Raw genomic sequence first — 25,159 nt, forward strand, 5'->3', positions numbered from 1 at the left:
CTAAGGGAAAGCTGCAAGGGCCGAATCTCTGAAGGCTGCAGAAGAGATCAGAAGTGTGTTCCTCAGAGTCAAAAATCATCAAGTGCGTTCATCATGCAAGAGACTTTTCCACAGAATGAACATCATAAGACAGGATCAAAACACAGTGTGATTTGGAGAGTTGGAGAGGTCAGTCAACTGGCTGCCGAAAATGAGACTGACAAACTTTGTAAGGGAGACAATATAATTTTATTTTCCTTCACACAAATCAGACTCCCATCATCAGCATTTTTAAGCTAACAAGGTTTTAGCCTTTTTACATATACTTTGAAACAGACAGCTTTACTAAAGGAAATTAAAGCTTATATTTGATTTAATTTACATAAGTAGCAACACAATTTGGGTGAAACAGACTACGTATAATCTTAAACTTAAAGTTTTAATGAAACCAAAAACATATTAAGTTATACAATGCTAAAACATTAATTATTTTGGTTGGTGGTCTAATTTTGCTGATGTTCGAATGCACAAAATTTACGATACATTTCTTAATTTCATAAAACGCAACAAAATCTGTGGCCCCCTGGAACCATCTTGGGGCCCTCAGTATATAAAATATGCATTTTAACATCTTCAGTAAAAATATTTGCAATGCATAATGGATAAAACTTATCCTTGAGTGATATATGGAATGCATTTAAATGTAGCCAAAACAGGTTAAAACAGAAACATAACATTTTTACAGAAACATTTAGCTATCAACCGTTTATAAAATATTGTCTAGGTGGGCAGCTTATTAGAAATTTGGAACAGAGTCTGCGTATTCAAGACAGCCGGCTTGCTTGTACAAGGCATCACTTGGCACCAAAGAAAATAAGTTTATGGGGAAACAGTGATGTAGGGTATCTGGCACAATGCACAAGAATAATTCATAAGATAATGTTGCTTCAATTGGCAGCAAAGGAAGAAAGAGAGAGAATTAGAAATAAATTATTGCTTAAGATTGAAGGCAGGTGAACAGTTTCTAATAGTTGGAAAGAAAGCGTCCGTGTGCACAAAACTGCGTTCATCACAACCCTGGCTGCATCTCTGGACCGCAGTCAGCGCATTGGAATGTTTAGAGGATTTAACACGGGGTCATTGTTGTTGATCTTCTCTCAGAGGTCTCCCTGCCGGACATCAGTTATACACCACTGTTTTTGTCCTTTGGGGCCCTCAGACATCCACCGAGCAGAACTCTTGAGTACACACACGCGCCGGGCCACGCCAGCCCTCCGTGGCCGCATCTGGAACCCACATGTGAAATAGGGCGTGTCAGACATTACCACAGTACCCATTTTAGACCACTTTGGGTAAAAGCGTGTCTGTGGTGGTTGACACATAACACACGCTTTTTGTAATTATGACGGGAGAAGCCCTATTTAAGATGTAGTTTGGGACATATAGAAGAGCTTTCTGAAATAAAACGCTATCTCTAAACAAAATGCTCCTTGAGGATGTGGACTGGGCTATGCTTATCTTAAAGGAACATTACACTTAAAATAAAAAAACGTTGTCATCATTTATTCACTCTCATGTCTGTGGAACACAAAAGAAGATATTTTGAGAAATGTCTCAGTGGTTTTTGTGTCCATACAATGGAAGTCAATGGGGGACTATGTTGTTAGTTTACCAACGTTCTTCAAAATATCTTCTTTTGTGTTCTGGATAAGAAAGAAAGCCAAACATGTTTGGAATGACATGAAGGTGAGTAAATGATGAAAGAATTTGTGATCAATTAAACTTAAATTCATTTGTTTTTTCCCCCAAATACAACATTTACCATTTTCCTCATAAAAACATATTTTGAATTATTTCTACCTTCTCAACTGTTATCCGAGCTGGTTGGGTTTGGAATGTGTTCCAGGAAGTAGTTATCTTGTCCCAGCAGTTAGGATGTCCCACAGCAGCAGGCGTTTCTCAAACAGAGAGAAGAGAGAAAAAGAGAGAATCGTAATTTCAGGGATGGCAGAAGCAGCTGTATCCCGAAGGTGCCGTGAAATGATCTGGTTACCTCACCGTGGCTAGCACACAAAGAGACTTATGTCATCAATATACTGTTGTGAGGCGTTTAAGTCTTTACAGCTTGTTGGAGAGGTGAAGCCATTAGCGCTTTTTTGGGTGGTGTCACCGCACACAATCCACACAGGTCATCCATCATCACGGGCTTCTCTCAGGGGTGAGATGCTGAAGCTGGAACCTAAGAAAATGAGTGTTGTTGGTCATATCAACAAACAGTGTACACAAAAACATAGATGCATAATTTCAGGTTTATATTGAGTTTTGAGTACATGTTCAGATTTAATGTTAAAGGGATAGTTCCCCAAGAAATACACATTTTGTTGTTGTTTATTTGCAAATTCTGTCATTGTTTATTTCAAAGTCTGTATTTGACACCTTCAGTGTTTCCGCTATATTCATTTTGCCGTGGCAGGTCGCCACACCAAAAATACTCCCCACCGCGACTAACGTGACGCACTGTTTCCCATTCTTTCCCATTAATAATTTGTCCAGCCATTGTTGTCAAGTTTGCGACTCTTTCACTAGATTTGGTGACTTTTCCGACCCCTTTAGCAGCTTTTGTTCAGAAGACGCGCAGTGTGTAAGCGGCAGGGAGAAGCCAATAAGACACTAGATGGAAAGCCTACAACCTTTAGCCAAAAAAGCATAATGGATTATTTTCTGCCTTTCTGCTTCACAAAACGTTCTTTGTGGCGAAAAAAGGTTCTTCAGATTATAAAAAGGAAAGAGATGGTTCTTTAAAGAACGTTTGACTGAATGGTTCTTTGTGGAACCAAAAATGGTTGTTCTATGGCATCGCTGTGAAGAACCTTTGAAGCACCTTTATTTTAAGAGTGTACAGGTTTGGAATTAAATGAGGCGGAGTTAATTGCTAAAAAATATATTTTTGGGTGAACTATCCCTTTAACTGATTTGTCTTACCGCAGAGAGCAAGGTTCTTTTGTAGTTAAGGACACTAAATGGAGTATTCACTTTTTTTAAGCCGAAACGTTAAGGCTTTAGAATCAAAAACTATTGAGACACAAAAAGCACATAGAGATATTGCAGCTCTTGGGGCATACACGTGGAAGGCTGAAATCTGTAGTAGTTAAGGGAGTTTTGCATTATTTCTGGAGACTGTAAGACAGGAAAGCAATTTTACTATAGATTACTGTCGGAGGAACAGAACACATGGAAGAACTTACACTAACCCCAAAACCCACAGGCACACAGACAGTAAACACTGAAGACAACTGACACCTTTGGAGATAAAACTATAACAAATGCATAAAATATAGACCATTGACTGGGAAGTTTCCTGATTCATATTCTCTCACATACAAGCTGTACCGTCACAGAACATATCCACAGAAGCAGAGCAGAAATGCAACAAACTGTTAAATGTACCTACATTCTCACACGTGTATATGAGTGTGTGAACCGTGAGATCTCTTTACAAGATCAACTGACTCATGCCAAGCAAAAATTTCTCATAATAGGTGAAATCCAATCCTTGAATTTGTCTCAAGGAAAATTACAGTACTCTTAAAGGAAAAGGCCTTTTAAAGCATTTACTTTAAAAGTGCCCATTTAAAGAATGTCAGGTCATGTCAAATACATACTACACAACTGCAGTCTTATAAGACAGGAAGTGGAATCCTTGTTAAAACGGGTCAAGGCCAGTTGTACACAAGTCATGAAACTTAAACTCCTGGGTCGTGAGTGGTCAAAGTTCTGCTGCACTTGACCTTTCCTAAGACTGTAACACACACTGAGTAAACAGATGCGGGAGACAGATGTGTATTATTTGCACTCTCTCACTCACACACACCGGGCACAATTCAAAAACGCCAACCCGTATGATATCATATAGTAGCATTATACTGAGAATTACCAATTATACATTTCAAAGTGCATGTGGGTGGGCTCTCAAAACCCCTGGAGGTTCTTACATATGTGTGAACGTCTATACAATGTGGTGAGAACGTGACTTTGTGCCCAACACACACTTAGAGAGAAAGAGAGTGAGAAAGGGTTGACAGAGAGAGAGAGAGAGAGAGAGAGTCACTGACCTGGTCAGGATATGAACATCAATGAGTAAAAGCCGATCGTGTTACTCGGTTTGATTTATGAACAAGCAGCTGCAGTAAAGTCTGAGACCACAAACAAAGAGTAACTCACACACATTACCACTAAACTGTAACACTACTCACTGCAAACCAATTACTTGATATGGTATCTGTATCTCTACACTGTAAATCAATGCAGACCCAAAGCACAGGGATGTCCGAGGTTAGAAATAGTCTCATCTTTGGTTTTAAAGGGCTCCGTCTCACTCATTCAGTACACACACGTGATATGAAATGAATATGGTAATGCCCCGTGTCTGGTCTTCAAAGAGCTTCATTGCTTACAGGGGCTCTTCTCACAGATTTCTTCATCTGTTTGTGAAGAGACGATGGGTAAATCACCCTACGTGAGCAAAATTACATAACTTCCTGTTCACAAAAACTTGTGCTATTAGAATACGGTCATTAAATGAAAGCAATCTCATTTGAAAATCCATTCAATGGTTAGAAAATAACAAAAGAGAAATTGTAAAAGTTTTGTTGAGTAAAGTTTAATTATATCACCATTGCAGAAATTCACTAGAATTATTATGGCAAAAGCTTGACATTAAAAATTGCCCATCTTGTCCATTTTGTCCCCCCAAAAAAAACACTCCACTGCAAAAAAAAGCATTTTTGAATTGTTTTATGAAACTTTTTTTAGAATTAAGTAAGTTTATGTTTAAAACAAGCACAAACATCTGCCAATGGGGTAAGAAAAATAATCTTGAATTAGGCACGGAGGAAGAAGGTGAAACTAAATTCATGATTATTTTTCTTGCCCCATTGGCAGATGTTTGTGCTTGTTTTAAACATAAAAATACTTCATTCATATATTTTCTTTCATAAAACAATACTAAATCTCTTGGGTCGATATCCTTCTTGATATAAGAATTTTGAGATATTTTTACTAGAAAACAAGACAAAAATGCCTAGTAAAATTTTCATTTTTTGCTGTGTTTGTATTTGCAACGTTAAAATCTTGTAAGCAGCTTAACTGGTAAAACGTTTTCAGGGAAAACATGATAACAACTACAGTGTTTAAATTGAATGCATATTGCCTTAAAAACAAATGTATAAGTTGAGAGTAGCAAAACCACATATTTTCTATTCTTTAGTCAATCTGTTTAAAGGTGAAGTCATTTTTTGAGGTTGCAATTCTTCTATCCCAGCTTAATCCGGAGAGACAACTCAAGCAAGTCGTTTTTGCAATTATATTTTGCGACACGTGAAATGTCACACTTCACTTTTTACAAGCCAACGCTTTATAAGAAATGAGAATAAACTCAACAAGTGGCATTCATATCATGTGCTATGGACGTTCTGTGCGTCTCATGAGGTTTAAAAGCAGATCAAAGCATCTGAAGCCTTTACAGTGACAGGCACAGCGCCGCATAAATCTTGCCATCATGCATCTCTATCAGTCCTGGCTCTGATCCAGCTGGGTTAAACTTGACTGGGATATTTCAACTCAAATGCCTTTTCTAAGAACAGCAAGCTTTGACAGTCCCTGGCACAATCTCTTTTGTCTGAAACTACTTAAGCAGATTTACGAACCCGCCTGTTGCAAACTGTTTTACACAAGCTAAATAAAGTCAAAGAAGCGTGCGGAGAGATTGGCAGACATGTGATGCGTTACAGCGAGCGATCGTGTCACAACAAAGGCCGGTGCAAAAAGGTTAACATGTGCTAAAGACTTATTAATCTGCATCTAAGCTCCAGTCCCGGATAGTCCATAGCTCAAGACATCTTTCGATACCCCACACATGCCACTTCCCATACAAATGGCAAAGGCTTCTGCAATACTACTGTAGCATTAAAAATACACCCCTTTGGCCTCCAGGGGGGCGCTTAATCGTACTTTTGCCCGGATTTGGTTTCACACGGGCTCTACAGCTCTGGGGCTATTGTTGCCCGAGGTTCCCTGATGCCTGGTTCCAAAACAGACGTAAATGGACTTCCTCATCCTGCTCATCTATAATGGTATTAACCGAAAAACAGGCTGGTGATGGGGGTGTACGCAGCACTGGGACCCCGGGTGTCGACCTCTAAATAATTTACTGCTAACTGTGATAGCGTGTTGGTCTGAGGATCAGTGGTAACCATGCAGAAAAGGCCAGAAGGTTTTAGAGGGGGAATGAAATATGTTGGAAATCATGCTGCCAGAATTTTATGAAATACCACCAAGTTATGCAAAAAGTATCAGTGGGCAACCAGGAGGTGTATTGTAGCGTTACTCATAAAATATAGATTGTGCAAGAAAGGACTAGACCCCAGAGACAAATTTTACAAACAGTGCTGAATGATGGCAAGCGTCTCTCTTGCACAAGAGTTGAGTAAGACCTGATGTGTCATAGGGAGTTTATCACTGTTTTGAAACCGCTTTGACGATGACTAGATGTAAATCAGAAGAGATGTTTATAAAAGAGGTGGAAAGACACACTTTAACGTGACTCAAATTGGCTTAACATGGACAGAAAGCAACAAAGATAAAAACGCAGAGTTGTCGCAACCCATTTTCTAGGTTAAATTACACCAAAGGTTGACACAACACAGCATCTTTCTGGAGTGTGCCGTTTCTTTTTCTCTTCTTCACGCTACAGATAGAGGACAAACTCAGCTCACTTATTACTAAATATGAATAAAAGAGGATCCAGACAAGCTCATAACGGCATCTTCTACACAAATGCTTCATTTAGCCCCGTGTCCCCTCACACTCTCAGTCAAACCCAATGGTGATATTTTCATAACCCTGCATCTATGAGGTAAGAAGCTATAAGCGACAGACAGTACAGAGATACACGCTCTCGACAGCTGACTCCAATGTGACATCTTTCCTGGACCTTGATCTTGTAACACCACGACGTTTCCTAAAATAGAGGTGTCACACCCATATAACACGAGCGATCAAAACGGTTAAGAGCGCCAACTTGTGAATGATCAGGCCATTCATGTTGAGCAGCTATTGAAATTGCAACCTTCTGGTCATGAGTCCGACTCTCTAACCATTAGGCCACAACTGCCCCTTCAACTGCCCCTTCAAATCAAAAATAATCAGGAAAAACATGCAGCTAATCCCATAGATTTAGATTTAAGGAGCAAACTGGGTGGTTTTAATACATGGTTGCCACAAATATGGACAAACCCAACCACTGGTTTAAGTTAACATAGAATTCTCTATAAACCACTTTGCAAGATGTAAACACTGGTCCAGAACACTTCCAGTTTCAGTATTTATTATTAGTATTTGTAAATCTTGCATATCGTCGCTGGACTTGCAAAACCTTGTATGTCCAAATTCACAATTTTTCATGAAATGAGAAAAACACTGTCTTATTCAAATGATTAAATACTATGTCGTAAAAGTTGACAAACACTTTTAATACTTTTTATTGGTTAGATATTTGCAAAACCCAGTGACAAACATAAAGGGTGACTAATAATAATGTCAAAAATAAAAATTGCGAAATACAGAGATACAAGGTTTCAGAAGGACAACAGCGATATGTCATCAAATCTTAAAGATATTAGTTTAACATTTTAAATCGGTTATAAATATTCTGTTACTTGAATTTTGTTCAAACGTTTGTGTAACTGAAACAGGAAGTTCTTCTAGACCAGTGTCGTACCAGCATTGTTTATGTCATCTAAAGAAGTCTATGTTCTTTTAAACCGATATTTGGGATTGTCGGTATTTCTCCTAAATTGGCAATTTTTTGTATCTCAATAACTGGTGGAACTTTTACCACAGTATTATCATGATAATAAATTTTGTCAAACAAACACATTGAAAAACACCGTCATAATTTTTAAGTATATAGTAACCACCTGTTTCAAACAATACAATCAAAATAATAACATTTTTAACCAATATTTTCTAGGCTGGCAAGTTTTAGTCCAGATGAAAATGTGTAACAATTGACCTGAATAAAAATGGTTTTACTATAACAAAATTGATGCATTTAATATGTAATGTCTGTTTTATTCATACTCGAAGAAGCATTTTCATTCGGTCTCACACAAAGTGTTGCAAATTTGTACTGGTTGATGGAAAAGACGCTAATGTGCATTCTTGAAATCCAATGAATCATCATTATTCACAGTATTTTTAAGTGTGCACAATAACAATAGTGTACATGTTCATTGCCGCGATATATTGTACGATTAAATACAGGAATACTTCTAGTCTCAAACATGGGTTGAAACAACCCAACATTTTTTTTAAGTGTCTCTACTATAGTTTTTGTGCCCAACCAAACGCTTACAAAACTGCAGCATCATGCTGGAAACCCTTTTACAGATACAGTAGGCACCACTAAAAAGGTCAAAGAATCTGCTGTTAAATGCAACAACGGTAAAACAAAGCAGTATGATGCAAAGACAAACACCCCAAAACAACCAATAAAAGTGACACATTTGTTTCTATATAATCCTATGCAGGAAATAATCCGATGCAGGGATAATGGCCATCCATAGCAGGAACAGGTGCTCATGCCAGTATTTTGCTAGGGCAACACAACTCTGCCAGTCTGCCCAGCGGGCAAGGTGCAAACACATTTACCACTCCCCTGGGCAACATTAGTCCTGCAAGAGGGAGACATGTCAAAGCTTGTGGTGACAGTTAACCTTGGCAGAGACAGGGCATCCTGCCAAGCAGAGCACAGCAGAGCCGCAGACAGACACAGGAGAACTTAATGAGCTCTGTCCTCAAGCCAGCAGGCCATAGCGTCAGGTGGCTGCTGTATGTGAAATACACCAAACCAACGGAGTAAATCCATGCCTGAAACTCTATAATGCCAACCAGATGAGAATATAAACTTCATGCTTACAAAAGCTGGTAAATACATAATAGCTGCAAATACAAACCACACTATAACTAAGAGTGACCACTCGATTTTCTTCGTATCATATAATTGTGAATGACGTAATGCAATGGTACACTATAAACATTTGAAAGCCTAAAGTATAATCAGTTTATTAAAAAATGATATATACATCCAAATAGAAAAAACTTGAATGAGAGTGTACAGAGACTGATTCAATTACATCATTCACGACGCATGAAGACAAAGCTTGATTCACGAGTAATCAGATAAAAGGGAATCATTTCAGCACTGAATGAATCATTTGATATTTGAGGCTTTGTGACTGTCATTATGATGATGTGTGATCTAATGCGTCTGACACACAGTGACGCCGTAAGCATAAGTACAGAACAACAGAGCTGATCGGATTTCTGCTTCTCGTGTCAGTGTACATTACATGCACATTCTGATCCTGAAACAGTGTTCTGCTCCTGAACTGGGAATATGACTCCTGTAGTCTTTAAAGAAGGCCATTGTACTTTCAGCTTTCATTCTCTCTATCAGTTTAAGATATCAAAACCATTTTTTGGTGGTTATTAAGAGGTGTCTGTAATTTAATAATCACAATCTCTATGCGTGATAGCTCGCCATCATTGTATTTCAAAACTCCCAGATATTACAATACGTTTTAGTTTTGTGAAGAAATGGATATGAAAGAATCATTTAATTGATCGACAAAGAAAACTCAAGGATTTAAAAATGAGCCTTTAAATACAAATGTTTTTAATGTCTAATAAAGTGAAAATCTTGTATGTCCAAATGTTCATTCATCAAGGCAGTTGTCATGTACGTATAAAAGAAAAATCGCATGTGAGATCTCTTAAATATTTCAATTTATAATTGATTAAATTGAGAGCAAATGTAAACTTTTGCTTAAGTTATTTCCCCTGAGAAAAAAGCCCAGAAATGTTGCAAATTTCTCTGTTAAAATTTCAGAAGTGATATTAAGATTACAATTTTCAATGTGAACTCGAACATTTCTCATCAAATTGACCCAAATCAAGATATTTTACTGTACAATCTATGATAATTTTGCAGCACCATAGTCCGTGTATTTTAACAACCGTGTCATCTGTTTCACTTTTATTTTTCCAATTTTAAGAGAAACATCTTAGTCGATAATGAAACACAATTAAGAATTCCATCAAATCTTCTGAGCTATGAAAGAGCAACCTCTTTAAATATTAACATTATGACTGTGCTGCTATATCCTACATTGGTGTTTATTAAGTAAAGTATCTTTACCTGCCCTGCTCAGCAATATATGTTCAACCAATGGCATAAGTTAGGGGCGGTTTTCTGACCAATGGTGGACCAGGGTAATGTTTGAAAACCTGTTTTACAATTCCAACGGAGCACAACCTTTTGCTAATTAAAAAGCAAAGGAATGTAAAGATCTAAAGATCTTGATAAATGAAGATCATTATCAAATGAATCACATAAATCCACACACATCTGTGTTCTCTTAGCACGAAATTACTTTGTACTGAGTGAAACCTGGATTCCAAAAAATATATCAGAAATTTTCTAGTAGAAAACCTGATGATAGACATTATATATCAGCAATGTATATTAACTATTAATAAGGCTCACGACTGGTGCGCCTGCCAGTTTTCATTTAACGCAGTGTTCCGTTCCACTTGATCTATCGTATTCACATCAGCACAATACCCCTATTGAGTGCGTCCAAACAGGCGCTGTCTCCGTGCCAAGCTGTCCACATCTGGTCTCTGTTTTCACCTGTGGATGCATATCAAAAACCCAGAGCCGGGCCCCATATGCTGAAAGTGACCCAGGGGACGAGTGCTGATTTTGGACCGGCTTCCCCGTCTTCATATTGTCTTAATCAACAAGGACACGGGGGGTATATTGGCCCTTGTGCGTGCTGCTGCAGTGTCATGTGACCTCAGATGAGGGGAAGGTGGGCTTGGGTTATGGCAACACTCACGGACATGGCGGAGAAAAGGATTATGGGTTGGACAGTCTTTCTGCTCAGCTGATGAGGTGAGTGGTGAAGAGGAAGAGAGACAGTAAATTGAGATATAAACATAAGGAAGGGTTAGACATAATAAAATTAACAAAAAAGCTAATTTTTAAAATAAATGTGGACTGAACGTATTCATTTAATAATTACTACAAAATCATTATGAATAATCAAACACAAAATAATAAATAACGTGAATGACTTAAATTGTAAAAATGTATTATATGATCTATATGAAAATGAATACATAATACAAAATATTTCTTTTTTATTTATATTTTTAAAAACATTTTTCGCATCCTGTACACAGAGGCCTTCATACTGTAGTAAATACACATCATTCTTTACAGAAAAACTAAGTCTATATCATAAATTTTACACAGGCCTCTAAAAACTGTATCTCAATATATGAGAAGAATCTGTTGACCAGTTTTATAATAATAACATTCTTGCCTTACAGCACCAAGAGCCAACGCCCCACAAAACAAATATTTTTCATATTCTGCCTGTCAGCCATTGTACTAATTTTCCCTGCAAAATAACAAAATTTATGGGGTTGCATTCAAACTGTGGAGCATCTGGGTCCCCTTGGACTAAAGTACGAACTAAGCAAAGGAAAACAAAACAACCAGTGATGCACACACTCTCCATGACAGAAAAGAGAATGAAAATATAAGAAAAGACATAGAATCACAGAGGTTGAGAGAGCAAACGTAGTGTAAAAGAGAAGCGAGACAGAGTGGGAAACCTCAAGGGGCGTCCTGTGTGCCTATCTCAAACTAAATCCAGCCTCAGTCACCACAAATTAATTTGGGACTTGGAATAAACCACTTCAGGTCAACAAAAGACAAACGAACAACCAGGTTTTTCCTTATTCAAATAATATTTGTTTTATCGTAATATAGAGACCTGTTGAAAAAGAGTCTATTAAAAATTCCTCTCTTGTAATAAGAGTATATTTTGGCAATGGTGTCCATTCACCAGAGCCAATACAGAGAGCCGTTCAAAATCCCCATCCCGAAGAGAACACAGAAGTCAACACCGGCCAAGGTACAAGGCCATAAACATTTACTGCTGGATTTGATCCTGTATCAGTTCAAAGCTCTTTAACGCTAACCTTTTCACAGTGATCTAATGTCTACATGCCAGATCATGACCGTTTATGCCATTATGGCATTAAGGCATTCAGTAAATAAAGCTTACTTTTCATTACCGAGTTCTGCTCGCCATGAAACAAAACCGTTTCAGTGATGACAGGACACCCGAGAAACGTTCACAGTGCAGTCAGAACGCTGGATTAAAAATCAACATACATCTGTGTGTCTGAAGCTCCTCCAAAGAGAGTGCAAAAAAGAAAAGATTTGATTTCTTTGTCTGAGTGTACTATGTAAAATGTCACATTCCCATTCGTGGCTGGTTAAAAAGATATTACACAAATAATTTATAAAAGCTGTACAAATATTTAACTCAAATATACTTAATTTCTAATATTAATTAAAAATAAAATATTAAATTAAAATATTCATTTAATATTAATACTTAATATACTTATTTAAAAACTTAATTCTGTCGGGTTTACTACCGTCAAAAATGACTGACAACATGCATATAGTTTAGATTGGTGGTTCTGTTCTGGGCAAAACTACCTGCCCATCCATGCAGCCAGCATGAATAGCGCAGCGATAACCCACCTTAGGGTAAACAGAACAGAACAAGCAGATGTCATTAGTTCTTAAAGACATTTAAGTGTAACACATAATTAAAATGTAGCTGAAACTTTTTAAAAAGGAATAACAGAAGTTGAGTCCGATTGTAAATGTGAGGTGGAGCTGGGGATGGTGGAGGGTAATTTGCTCCTGAGCAACGCGATAAACTAGTATTAGCTGAATGAATTTTAAAACTGAAGCTGTGATTGTGTCATATTTCTATAGGTGGAGGAAGATCAGCTGATGCAAGCGTGACCAGCCAGAACTAACGCTACACGCTTGATTTGTCTGTATGTTTCCTTTGTATTGAATTCAGCTTTCATTTTGCTTCAGAAATATTTAATAGTCTTCTAACAGGTTCTAATGTGATGATGATACCGTATAATCATTTTGTGTAATATCTGACATTTGAAACTGTTTGTTCCTTCACATTCCCTCAAGGTAAATGAAATACATGTTCTCACAGAAGTTTAAGTGCACAAGCACGTTCAGCTATTAAAACTGTTAAGCAGAGAAATTATAACAGGTTCAAATTTTTAACGCCAGAAAACAGGGTGTTCCCAAGTGCTTGGCAATCACTAAAGGAAAATACATTCCTCTTTCAACGTTCATTCATATAAAGACAAAAAACAAAGCACATTTCTTTAGAGCTATAAATAACTGATGTCATTAATTCTGGATCCGGATGCAATGCTGCAACAAAGTGTTGCGGAAAACAAAACCTTCCTTTTGAATTTTTTTTGCACACCTTAAAATGCCACTTAAGGTGTGTCTCAAATGGCAATGTAATGTGAATTACATCAGGAAAAAACATTACCAATATGCCCTGTTTTTTCTCTTAGAAATTGTATGTCTATGGAATAACAGACACGTTTTCCTTTATACAAATCTGTTTCAAAAGCAAAAGCTAAAGGAGCATTCATTACTGCTTCCTGTTATGCAACTAAATATGAAACACGCTAAACGAAAGATACGTAATCCTACACGCAGATGTCGTCCACAGTACAGGTGCGGTTTCTGTGGTGTCGGCCAAATATTGTTCTACGAAATCAACATTGTTTGATTTGTCGTGTTTCATTAGACTGATTACGCTGTGAAGGTTTGATGGATTTATAAATTCGTATTTCTTTGACGGATGAAGACGGATTGTAATTTTGGATATGAAGTAAATGTAAACTACTTATAAATTGCTTGTTACGCTCAATTAGTCAAACACCTATCAAAGTGAGAGCCGTGTCAAAATAAAGATGATTTGTTTGTCTTTCCAGCCTTTTGGCATACAATCATGCACTTGTAATCAGAGAATTTCTCCCAGAAATAATAATTACATATACAAACTATGAACTTATTGATTTTTAGCATTTTTTCACAAACGTTAGCGCTAATTGACTGGTACATACAGTGTAATGCTGTGCTGTCTTTTGTCCTGAAACTAATTTATAAAAGAGAAAGGGAGGTTTGTGTACATCTTTGCAAGAGTAAATTAACAAACGACGAACAAATGATGGAGATCTCACCAATGCCTCAAAACGGTCAAAAGTCGAAGACTTAAAATCTCAAATACTTAAAACCATCATTCTACATCTATAATAACATTATTTTTTTTCAATTTCATACTTTTACTCCATGTCTGATTGGTACCTTCCTTTATTCCTCTAAGGAATCTCAAGACATCCAAGATAAATTTGATCCATAAATAAAACAACTGTGAACTCACTTAAGTCTGCTGAGTTTTAAAATCGACACCCTTTGGGAAATAACACATTCCTTTGGGGCTTACGTTGCCCACTGCCGTCTGAAGATGTACCCCAAGAGGCCAAGGTCTATGCGCTGGTCACAATAATGAGCTAAGACTTAGACAAATGACAGCTCGATAAGTCAGACTCCGATAAAGCCAGACTAGGGGATGTCTAAAACCAGAATAGACTCTATCCTGACCAGAGTACTAAGACAAGCCCATCCATCAGACCCAAGAGGTAACCTGGGACAGTCTCAATGGTCGGCCACAGCCAAGAATGCCGTCCATTTAGCAGAGAGACAGAGGGTCCGGGTGAGAGGTCGACAGGGGGCTTGAGAGGGTGTAGGGGGAGCAGGACGTGGACAATGAGAGGAAGAAGTAGTTCTTAAGAATGAAAGACAAGGATGAGGAGAGACAATGAAGGAGGGGAGGAATAATCGGACCACCAAGGACACGGCTATCACGGTGACATTCCGCAGAGACAGGGTGAGCCGAGGTCTAGGGTCTGACCTAACGCTGCACATTTTTTTCAGTTTGCATAACCTGACGCAGGAATTTCCATTTGCATCCATGTCAATGGACTACTTCAGCATTCCTAGAATATTTTCAACAAAGATGGCATGTTATTTTACATATCATCACGAGTGCTCAGCATAATTCGGACCAACAAATTAAACCGGCCTAGTCACAATGGTGTGAATCATTGCTAGGTCAAGCATTACTTTTACTATAGTTCATAATAAAGGTTAAGGCTTTTAAATTTAAATTTCTAACCCTGCTTATATATCTTTGGGGAAAGAGCGTGAAACCCAAAAGAAGATATTTTGAGAAATGTTTCGTCTCCATAATGGAAGTCAATGGGGTTGCTTGTTTGGTTACCAACCTTCTTCAAAATATCTTCTTTTGTGTTCTGCTCAAGAAACTAAGTCAAATCTGGGGTTGAAAAACCCATTTTAATCTACACCCCATCAGTGTCTCTTCTGGTTATGGTCCTGGAAACAGCCTCCATCGCAGCCCGTTTCTCCTGGGGATGAATGCATTCCATTCAGTCAGTTTGTTAACACAGGTAAAAGCGCACATCCCATCCGTTCTGCCCCTACTTGCCTATCAAAATAGAAGTACATCTGCAATTCCCTGGATGTGCCAATCCTCACATTCTCATATCAATAAATCAATGCTGTTTCCTATGAAAAGCTTCAGACGCATCATTTAAACAACTCTCAAACAATTTTAAACAAGACACAAACATGACCGGTTTAGCATCTGTAATTGCCGCCCATTTCTTTAAAAAACCCAAAAATAGGAAAATGAAATTCATCACTAATTACACAGCCAAGGAGGCGATCTTTCATCTGACACGACGGTGTATTTTGGAAAAGTCTCAACGTCTGTCAGAGAGAATTGGCTGAGTGGAAACCTGCGTTATTAATCCGGGGAAACTAATAAACGCCCCATTAAGCACTCTTGAAATCTGACATGAGATCCGGGATGGCTGACAGAGAAAAATAAGAGCATCATGCATTATTAACTCTGATAACGATATGTATGGCTCCATTTTGTAGGCTTCCCTCCCCGCCCTTTTCTCCAGCATGTCAAAACACTGTGTTGTGTTGAGCGGTTCATGCTGAACAGCAGTCAGGTGGCTGAAGTGGAGGGCAAATGAATATTTTCTTTTTTCACTTGTGGTCGAGAAGACCAGGAACGTCTCGGTGAACGCCGCATCTGCTACCAATCCAGATAATTAACCATTATTTCAATTTGCAAAGAGCAGTTCTTTACCATGAGGCTACGGAAAGCCAACGACGCAGAGGTATTTGCTGAAAAAGCAGAGCGCTGTCCTGACTAATGTTTGATCAACATTGGAGGGAAAGTGAGCCAACTGTAACAACAGCCGGGCAAGCGCTCTATTTCGATTTAATTGTTTAACAGGCACTAAGCAAACAACTTGTGTTTCGGTGTTGATAATTATGGCAGAATGTCTTGATAACGTAATACAGTGGAAACCTTAGTATAGATAATGAGATAATTTATAAGTATTTATACATCACGGTGGTTTTTGATGAACTGATGTTGCTAATGATCTTAATGCAAAATTCTTAATGGTCTTCATTTTATTCAAGAAAATATAATTTAATATAACAAATATTTTCAATGCTTGCATGAGGTCAAATACAATTCAATACAAATGGGCAATTTGGTGGAATCTACAGTTACCCAAAATACAATATGTTGCGCAATACAGGTCGGATTTAAAGGTGGAGCGGTTGATTCGGAAAGGAGCTAACTTTAGCCTGCTAGCACGGAAATTATAATCCCACCCTCTATGTGATTCAAAGCCACGCCTCCTCCAAACACATGAATGTATTTCGTAAACCCACGTAACCAATTACAAACTAAATCCATTAAAATTTTGTTTGATTGTTGCTGATTGTCCCCCATTCTCCCTACGTTGACACAGTGGACGTGAGCGCGCTGATGACGTATGATGTCTGCGTGAACAGCGTGCGCAGTGGTATGCAAAATACATTGGCCGAAAATGTACACATGACCAGTCACAGCGTTCGGCCAGAACGTCTTGATTGGGCGAACGTTTTTTGGTTCTACTCCTTTCGCAGACGAAATATAATTATAAAAATATTATTTGACCACTAGACTTCTTGATTGCTATCAGGATGTAAAGAGATTTCCAACCAACATGACAAAAAATGTTGCTGGGCAGGATCACCCACCCTGCCTTTAATGTTTCATGAATCCTAAAACGCAACTTGATCATTATAGCCTGCTTAAATAGCATGCGTTTCCTAGTAGAAGTTTGTAAAAAGAAGAAGTAATTCATAAACAATTTGTGGTACAACAGGGGAAACCAATAACTGATCTGAAATGAACATCTGCCTCTCTATTAACAAAAGAACTCATTAAAAATGCATTAGCATAAGCAATTACTGTATGTCTCCACATACTTGAAACACACAAATTAAGAAGAGAGATTTAAAACATCAAGTTACTGTGTTTGTTCCACCAGTTAAAAGCTACACAAAATCCAGCTATTGTCACTTTGTTTCAACAACAACATGAACATAAAGACTATGTCAAAAGACTATTAAAGGGATACTCCACCCAAAAAATTAATTCTGAGTTCTTTAGAACAGAAAGGAAGATATTTTGAGGAATTTAGGAAATCAGTTCTGGGGCACCTTTGACTACCATTTTAATTTTTTCTACTATGGTGGTCAAAGGTGCCACCAGAACTGTCAGTCGCTAACATTCTTACAAATATCTTTCTTTGTGGTTAACTGAACAAAGAAATGTATACCGGTTTGGAACAACTTGGGGGTAAGTAAATTATCACAGAATTTTCATTTTTGGGGGAAAGTATCCCTTTAAGTGACCTAAGTGAAGAGAAAGGAGCTTTGGTTAGGTAATGTAGGCAAGACTTCACTGTAAAAGTGCTTCATGATGCCGTCCATTTAATTATTTATAATTACAGTATATGTCACCTGAAAGGTTCTTTGGGATGCCAAAAATGGTTCTTCTATATGACATCGCAGTGAAGAACCTTTTGTAACACCTTCATTTTTAAGAGTGAGGACACTTTGCAACGGGGGAATGAAGAAGTCGATACAGAAATGACGATATTAATGGCTTTGCTGCCAAAACATGATTATGGCATTGACAAACTCAAAACAGTCACCAAAACGTTAAGACTTTCAGCTATTGTTGCAAATGCAATTCATACTAATTCTGACAGTCTGATAGATGTTGCTCACAAAACTGGCAAACATTTGCAAGTCACAAATTCCAATCAGCCATGTTTATAATGTACGAGCGGTACATTGAGAACTTCCTACAGCTTTGTTAAACTTTCAAATCAAATATTTTATAAAGTCCTAGGACCCAACTATCCAGACTGAGGTAAATGCTCTGTTATAGTTCAACTCCTGAAGAAGTGACACAAAACTTAAGCCCCCCCATTACTTTATGCACTGTTAGCATTTCAAATAATGTAGACGTCGTCTTCAAATAATTACATTCGCACACCCTACATCTTCATCCCATAACAAATACATAAATTCAACATGGCTTCGGAAAATGAACCAAAAGAGAATCCTCCCCACCCTCTGCTTTCCTGATAAATACTCAATCTATATGTAAATATAAGGTACTCCTAAAATATCTGGAGAAATGAAAATGCATTTCCCTTTCCTATTTGATCAGCGGCCCCGGAGCTAAACCTATGACTTTTAATGAAAAGTGTTGGGCGGATTGAACGGACAGAAAGGCATCAACGCATAAATACAAAAGAACAAACAGAAAGGGTGACAGGTCGATAAACGACCTTGAATAAAACGACAAATTCTAAAACCGAATGGATTCACTGGATTTGAAAAGCTCAGCAGCTTCACTTTTAAACTTGGAACAGAGGCAGAGGCACTTCCCTATTAATGGCAAAAAAATACATAAACATTGAACGGTAAACAAATCCCCAATAAAATGTGACATTGTTTTAGATGTTATCTTTTTATATTGGAGGTTTAGACTAATGTCTGTAACAGCAGATATTTCATAACCAGAGGAAGTCAATCTATATAAAAGCTATACAAATTGGTATCAGATTCACCTGAAGATGCATTCTTTCAGTAAATAAACAGCTAGACACAACACCACAGAAAATAATGCAGATCAATAGTTCAATATATTATTATTTTATAAACATTCATAAATCAATGTTTAATAGTTACAAAATTTAAATTACCTTTGACATGCTTATTAAAAACAAATGTGCAAGATGTTCTTCAAAACTTAAAATTCTAAAAAAACTAATTATATATTCACCTTTGAAACTATATTTCATTTTCTGAAAAATCTAGCCGTCGTAACCCATCCCTAGATTTAGGGTGTGTTCACATATGCCATGTTTGGTTCGGTTCAAACAAACTCTGGTGCGAATGCTTTGTTAGTGCGGTTTATTTGTGTACGTGTGAACACTGCCACCCGAACCCTGGTGCGCATCAAACAAGCGGACCGAGACCGCTGAAAAGATGGGTTTCAAACGAACTCTGGCGCGGTTTGATTGAAATATGAACGCAACACAGATCAAAAACATGAAGTGATAACAAGATACGACCTGAAAACCAAGTGATTTGGTAACATAAAAGGAGTGTTTAATAATAATAAAAGCTGTCCAATCACGTTGCGACTTTACACGTAAGCTGTTCCGTATCTTTAGTTTCGCTGTTAAAATGCCAGTCTGAACGCTAAGCAAACCAGGACTAAATTTACAAACCGAATTACAAATATGAACGCACCCTTAGAGTTCTTCAATTTCATGCATTTTTTTTATCTCTTATATATTACAGTCCCATCATGTTGTGAATCAGGACTCAGTTGGAAGTCAAACTTTTCCCATTGCTTTTTCTCCAGACCAGATGTTTCTTAATGACTTTCACAGTGGTTAGATGAACAGTAACATGCTATCGAGTCTCAAATCATCTTCACATTCCAGACCTAACAAGCTGTTTGTCGATGCCTGTTGAGGATGAAAATCAAAGCCAGAACTACTGTCACAACAACACAACCTACATTGCATTTATGAAGAGCAAATCTGTCATTCTTGCACAAATGAGTATAAATTATGATCTCACATGTGATCTGAGCTATAGGAAAGTGTGGCTGTGTGGTTGAAGACCTAGAAATTCAAACACAAAAGACATTGTTTGGGCCTACAGTACTAATGATAATGCACAAACTTTGTTAAATCACTGAACGCCTCATTGTAAAGTACGAACCTAGAGTATGAACCTCTATTCTCTTTCTTCTGTAAAAAAAACAAACTTCTTTATTTGTAATGTACACAGTGTCCCTGGCTTCTTGAGACAAAGTTTAAAGTTCTTTGCCAAACAGTTGTGCAAAATCCATCTTTGTGCTCTCGTGTCTTCCCATTCAGCAAATTTCACTTGGTTAAACATTTTACTCCTAAGAAATAATCAGAGTAATAAAACAAAGCTGCTGAACCCCATTCTCCTTACAAACAAACAAAAAACACACAAACAGCACAGCCATTTTCACACAGACCTAATGCACGCCACTGACGCAAGACATGAAGGATCTGAATCAAAGAAAGCCTTTCAAAAACTGGTGAGAGAATGCTAGACAGATATTCTTATGAAATCCACACACACAGACTCTACATGACACCATGCACATCAAAGCTAAAGATGGAATCTGATCACTTTACTCTACAATACAAGCATACCTATTTTTTCTTGTTTGGCTACACATTGACAAAGCTAATATGCTAGCAGGAGATTGTAACATTAGTGCAGTTTCTCATCATGCAGCTTTGCTGTTGAGTGTAAAGATCTTTGGATGGTAATGATGACTCACCGCAACCTGCTCTGTCAGGAGGAAGCCAAGTAAACCCATGTGGCGGCCATTTTAGCAATACCCTCAGATTGCTATTTTGTAGTAATGCAAATACAGATTCACAGTCTGTCGAAAATTATTTTATTTTATTTATGTTTTTTATGCTATCATTAGTATTTTTCAAAAAAATATTATATATAATAAACATTTTATGAGGTTGGGTCAGCCAATACACATGCTCCATTAATTTGGTTATTTTCTTGAAAACATGGCCAACAGCATTTGGGTTACCAGCTCAGATATTTAACCTGATTGCCACACCACCCCATCCCATCCATCAATGCCAATTTACCAGTTTTGTTGCTAGATTTAACAACTTTTCAAGCTGGCCTGGCAACTATTTTTCAAAGAGCACCTAACAAAAAATCTAGTTTTTTTATTTATTTGAAAAAATTTTGAAACCTTTGAAAAGTGACTTGATTAACATTTTTCTGTCACACACCCTTAGTCACAACCAGTGTTGGGTAAGTTACTCTTAAAAAGTAATTAATTACTAGTTGCTAATTACATATTCAATTGTGTAATTAGATTACTGTACAAATTACTCTCTCCAAAAAGTATTTAAGTACTTATTACTAATTACTTTCTATATCCTACATCAACCTTGATTAGTTAAGTGATTGAAGGATAGACATGAAACGGCTTAATAATAAATAATATAAAACTACATAAAGTAGTATTATTACCTGACCAAAGTTTACAAATGTGAGAATTATACATTAAAGCATGGATTTTAAAGTAAGACTTTAGATTTTGATGTCAATTCCACTATTGCACACACATATATTACACAAAGCATTTAGTTTAATTACATCAGAAGTAATTGTAATTAAATGACAAAAAACGGAGTAATCCCTTACTTTACTTTTTCAAGGGAAAAGTAATTAAATTACAGTAACTAATTACTTAGTAACTAGTCACACCCAACACTGGTCACAACATAATCTACCTGTGTCCTATTTCGAAGGCTTCGTCCTATTTCAGTTATATTGTTATATTTCAGTGTATTTATATATTTGCCAAATGAATAAATGTAAGAAAAGGTTAGCCTCACTAAGTCACTGGGAGTAAATGTTAAAGGGGTGATTTAACGCTCTTTCATGCAATCGGACTTCTTTACAATGTTAAACGTGCTGGCTTCTCATGCTTAACATGGTCAACTTGTCAAAAAACGAGTTGGACGTATTATGTAGTATTTCTGTGCTCGATACACTCCCCCAAGGTTCGTATAGGTTTCGGAAAGTTTCGGCCGTTTCTCAATATGCGTTCTTCAGCGGTCTTGTGTCTTTGTGTTCTCGCTCTACGTCATCAATAACCGTCAAAGTCCGGTTCCAATACTCAAGAACACAAGAACAGAGAATGCATGAAAGTACTGTGTTCTCGATATCAAGGATGCATTGGATGCAGTCTTGCGTGCGTACGGAACCCGCTTGAAGTCCCAGAAGTCACTGCGGCGTTTCCATCCAAGTTCGTTCTTCCGAGGCTGCCTCGCAAGACTGGTCTCCAAAAGAACACAAGTCCGTTCTTTCCGTTCTTGGAATTGAGAAACGGCCTTCTTTTCGAACATGAAAAACAGTTACGTAACAACTTTTCTTAGTCCCTTATTGGGCAATTCTCCCGGAAAAGCACAACCATGGCAAGGCGAAAGAAATACCCGGCCCACGCGTCAACCGACGAGCGATAGGAAGACCCGCTTACCATCAAGATTGGCTGCACTGCGTCAAGATTGGCTGCGCTGTGGGCCTGCAGCTCGTTACTCTTGCTATAGTGAGAGAAGTTGAGGTGTGTTTGTTTGTTCATGGCATTTCAGTGATGGATGTTATAGAAACGATGGATATAACGCTGGATTTGGAGATCGTCTGAAACTGATAGATGGAGCGGTCCCAGCGCTAAAAGATGCCAGACAAGAACCGTACGCGGTAAGTGAAACTAATTCATATGTCTGTGTTTTGTTGGCAATCGGCGCGTATGTGCATAATGTAAAAAACACAAACTTATAGTGAATCAACAGTTATGCAGAGATAATGCGATGATGTATTGTGTGCTCGTGATTTAGTTCCGCCTCCCGCACACCCCCAGGAGGTCGTCTGATTTCAGAAATAATCGTACAGCTGTATCTATATTTTATAAATGTGATCAAACCGAATAATCTTCGAAGAAACAAAGTGTGCAATACTACTCTATAGGTACACAACATTAATATGAGATTGGCAGAAACTGCGTGTTCAACCGGACCTTTAATTTATGATGGTTGCTTTTTTGAAATTATCAAATGAATTACTGGTGTATTTAAAAATAAAAATATCCAATCGTTAAAATTTCTTGTATTACTCTTCCAACATTCTTCACATTGACACAGTTTTGCAATGTAATGCAGACGTCATGACGTAATGACATCACAATGTCATTTACCAACTTTTAAAGCATCACTTTTATAGCACAAAGCTACAGAACACTTCGCCAGGTTGACCACTTCACTCCTACAAATATCAACAACAGTGGAGACGTCCACAGGTTACAGCAACTTACCTTAATCGAGTTATCACTGGCAGAACAAGACATACCTCGCAGCACTGTTGACCAAATCTATTTCGTCTAATAAAATATAGGGCCCAAGTTTAATGGGCCTTATCAAACAGTGAGCCACACTTCAATGCCTAACATCACAAAATAACAGTTTGTTTTCTGTCAGTGAGGACAGATTCCCTTAGCCAAAGATTTTCTTTAAACACTTTGTGCCGTTTGGCGTGAGAACGTCAGAGACTTACCAAAGCGAGTCATTGTTGGAGTATGTGGTTCGTAAACTTCCATTAAGAGTGATGTAGATACTTCATCCGTGCAAATGTGTTTGTTGCCTGAAAAGCAAAACAAATGCAGCTTCCTCAATATAAGTAAACCACTTTTTCATAAGATCATTGTCCCATTAAATACCTTTAATGCCATTATATTATTTTTCATTATTATACAGCAAATTTAACTTCTTTAAACTGAGTAGCTTGCAGTTTCAAAGTAGCTCCTCTATCCCTGCAAGGAATATACAGCTACAGTTGCATAAGAGGTCAAAACAAACCGCAGGTCCAAATGTTACCGCAAGCCTCAGAGAACACCAGCGGGTGTCTCTGCTACTGTCAGAGGAGCAAGAGCACATCACAGCTCCGTTAGGAGTGCACTGAAGAGGAACATTGCGTTCGTGTGAACAGCAGACGAGAGATATGGGGGCTTTTCTCCCCGAGCAGATAAACGAGAGGATGAGAGACAATTTGCAGGGACTCGGAGCACTTCAAGTTCTGGCAGCGGAGGTGAGAGCTTTTCAGCTCGGGCAAAGAGTGAGAAATCACAGCACAGAATAAAAAGGTGTTATCCGTTCACTTTCTACGTTGTCTGGAGGTTAAAGTGAAGGGATTTGCTCAGAGTGATGGCGAGAGAAATGAGCATCCATGAGTTGCAATAACAAAGTAACACTCGCTAAATGTGCAAAAAAAAGTTAACCTGCAGTATTTCTGAATTTGAGACCGTAAAACTACATATTTAAAATAATGCATTTAACAATTTAATAAATACATACTATATAGATATCGTATTATTTAGCATATTGGACCGTGTAAATATTTGATATATTGTAATAGTGATGTTTGCTTTGGCAAGTTTAAAATGGGGCCTCTAAACATTGCCTCAACACTTTCAACATGCATAGCATTTGAACTTTCTTAAGCTCGATTAGACCTGAAATATCTCTCCAGGGACGCCAGGGGAAGTGCTCCATAAACTGTCACTCTCACGCTGTCTTATTATGACAAGCCACGGGCCCTGTGAGAAACCTCGGAGGGGTGAGAGCTCCTCTCCCATTTAGTCTCATCACCATCAGCCGCCTGTCAGAGACCCGCCTGTCCTCCTGCAGCACACTGATAAACTGTAATTAAAGTCTAGGTGTGTGTGTGTGTGCGTGCGTGCGTGCGTGCGTGCGTGCGTGCGCGCGTGCGTGCGTGTGCGCGTGCGCGCGTGTGTGCGTGTGTGAGTGTGTGCGTGTGTGCGTGTGTGTGTGTGTGCGTGTGTGTGTGTGTGTGTGTGTGTGTGTGTGTGTGTGTGTGCGTGCGTGCGTGTGTGTTACTTGTGGTGCATGAGGCTAAAACATTCTTTCATTTAAATCTGTACTTCTTTACTCGTTTATTCACCCTCATGTCGTTCAAAACCTGTATATGACTCTTTCTTCTGTGGAACACAGCTGAAGATATTTTGAGAAATGTCAGTGTTGTTTGGTTGCAACATTCTTCAAAATATCTTCTTTTGTGTTCTGTAGAAGAAAGAAAGTCATATAG

General features: G+C 38.0%; 1 long non-coding RNA gene across 3 annotated transcripts; it reads right to left on the reverse strand.

The window, feature by feature from the left end:
• Positions 1–219: 219 nt before the first annotated feature.
• On the reverse strand, positions 220–23,902 carry LOC130571404 (uncharacterized). Of its 3 annotated transcripts, XR_008965079.1 has the most exons (4): positions 23,775–23,902; positions 23,612–23,698; positions 1,840–2,218; positions 220–1,265 (listed from the first exon to the last, which is right to left on the reverse strand). It is a non-coding gene; the product is annotated as an uncharacterized LOC130571404 (long non-coding RNA). The 3 variants fall into 3 exon arrangements; XR_008965081.1 differs by lacking the exons at positions 23,612–23,698; positions 23,775–23,902 and adding an exon at positions 20,805–20,859; XR_008965080.1 differs by lacking the exons at positions 23,612–23,698; positions 23,775–23,902 and adding an exon at positions 4,092–4,353.
• Positions 23,903–25,159: the final 1,257 nt, after the last annotated feature.

Source organism: Triplophysa rosa, linkage group LG20, assembly GCF_024868665.1.
Source record: "Triplophysa rosa linkage group LG20, Trosa_1v2, whole genome shotgun sequence".
Lineage (NCBI taxonomy): Eukaryota > Metazoa > Chordata > Actinopteri > Cypriniformes > Nemacheilidae > Triplophysa > Triplophysa rosa.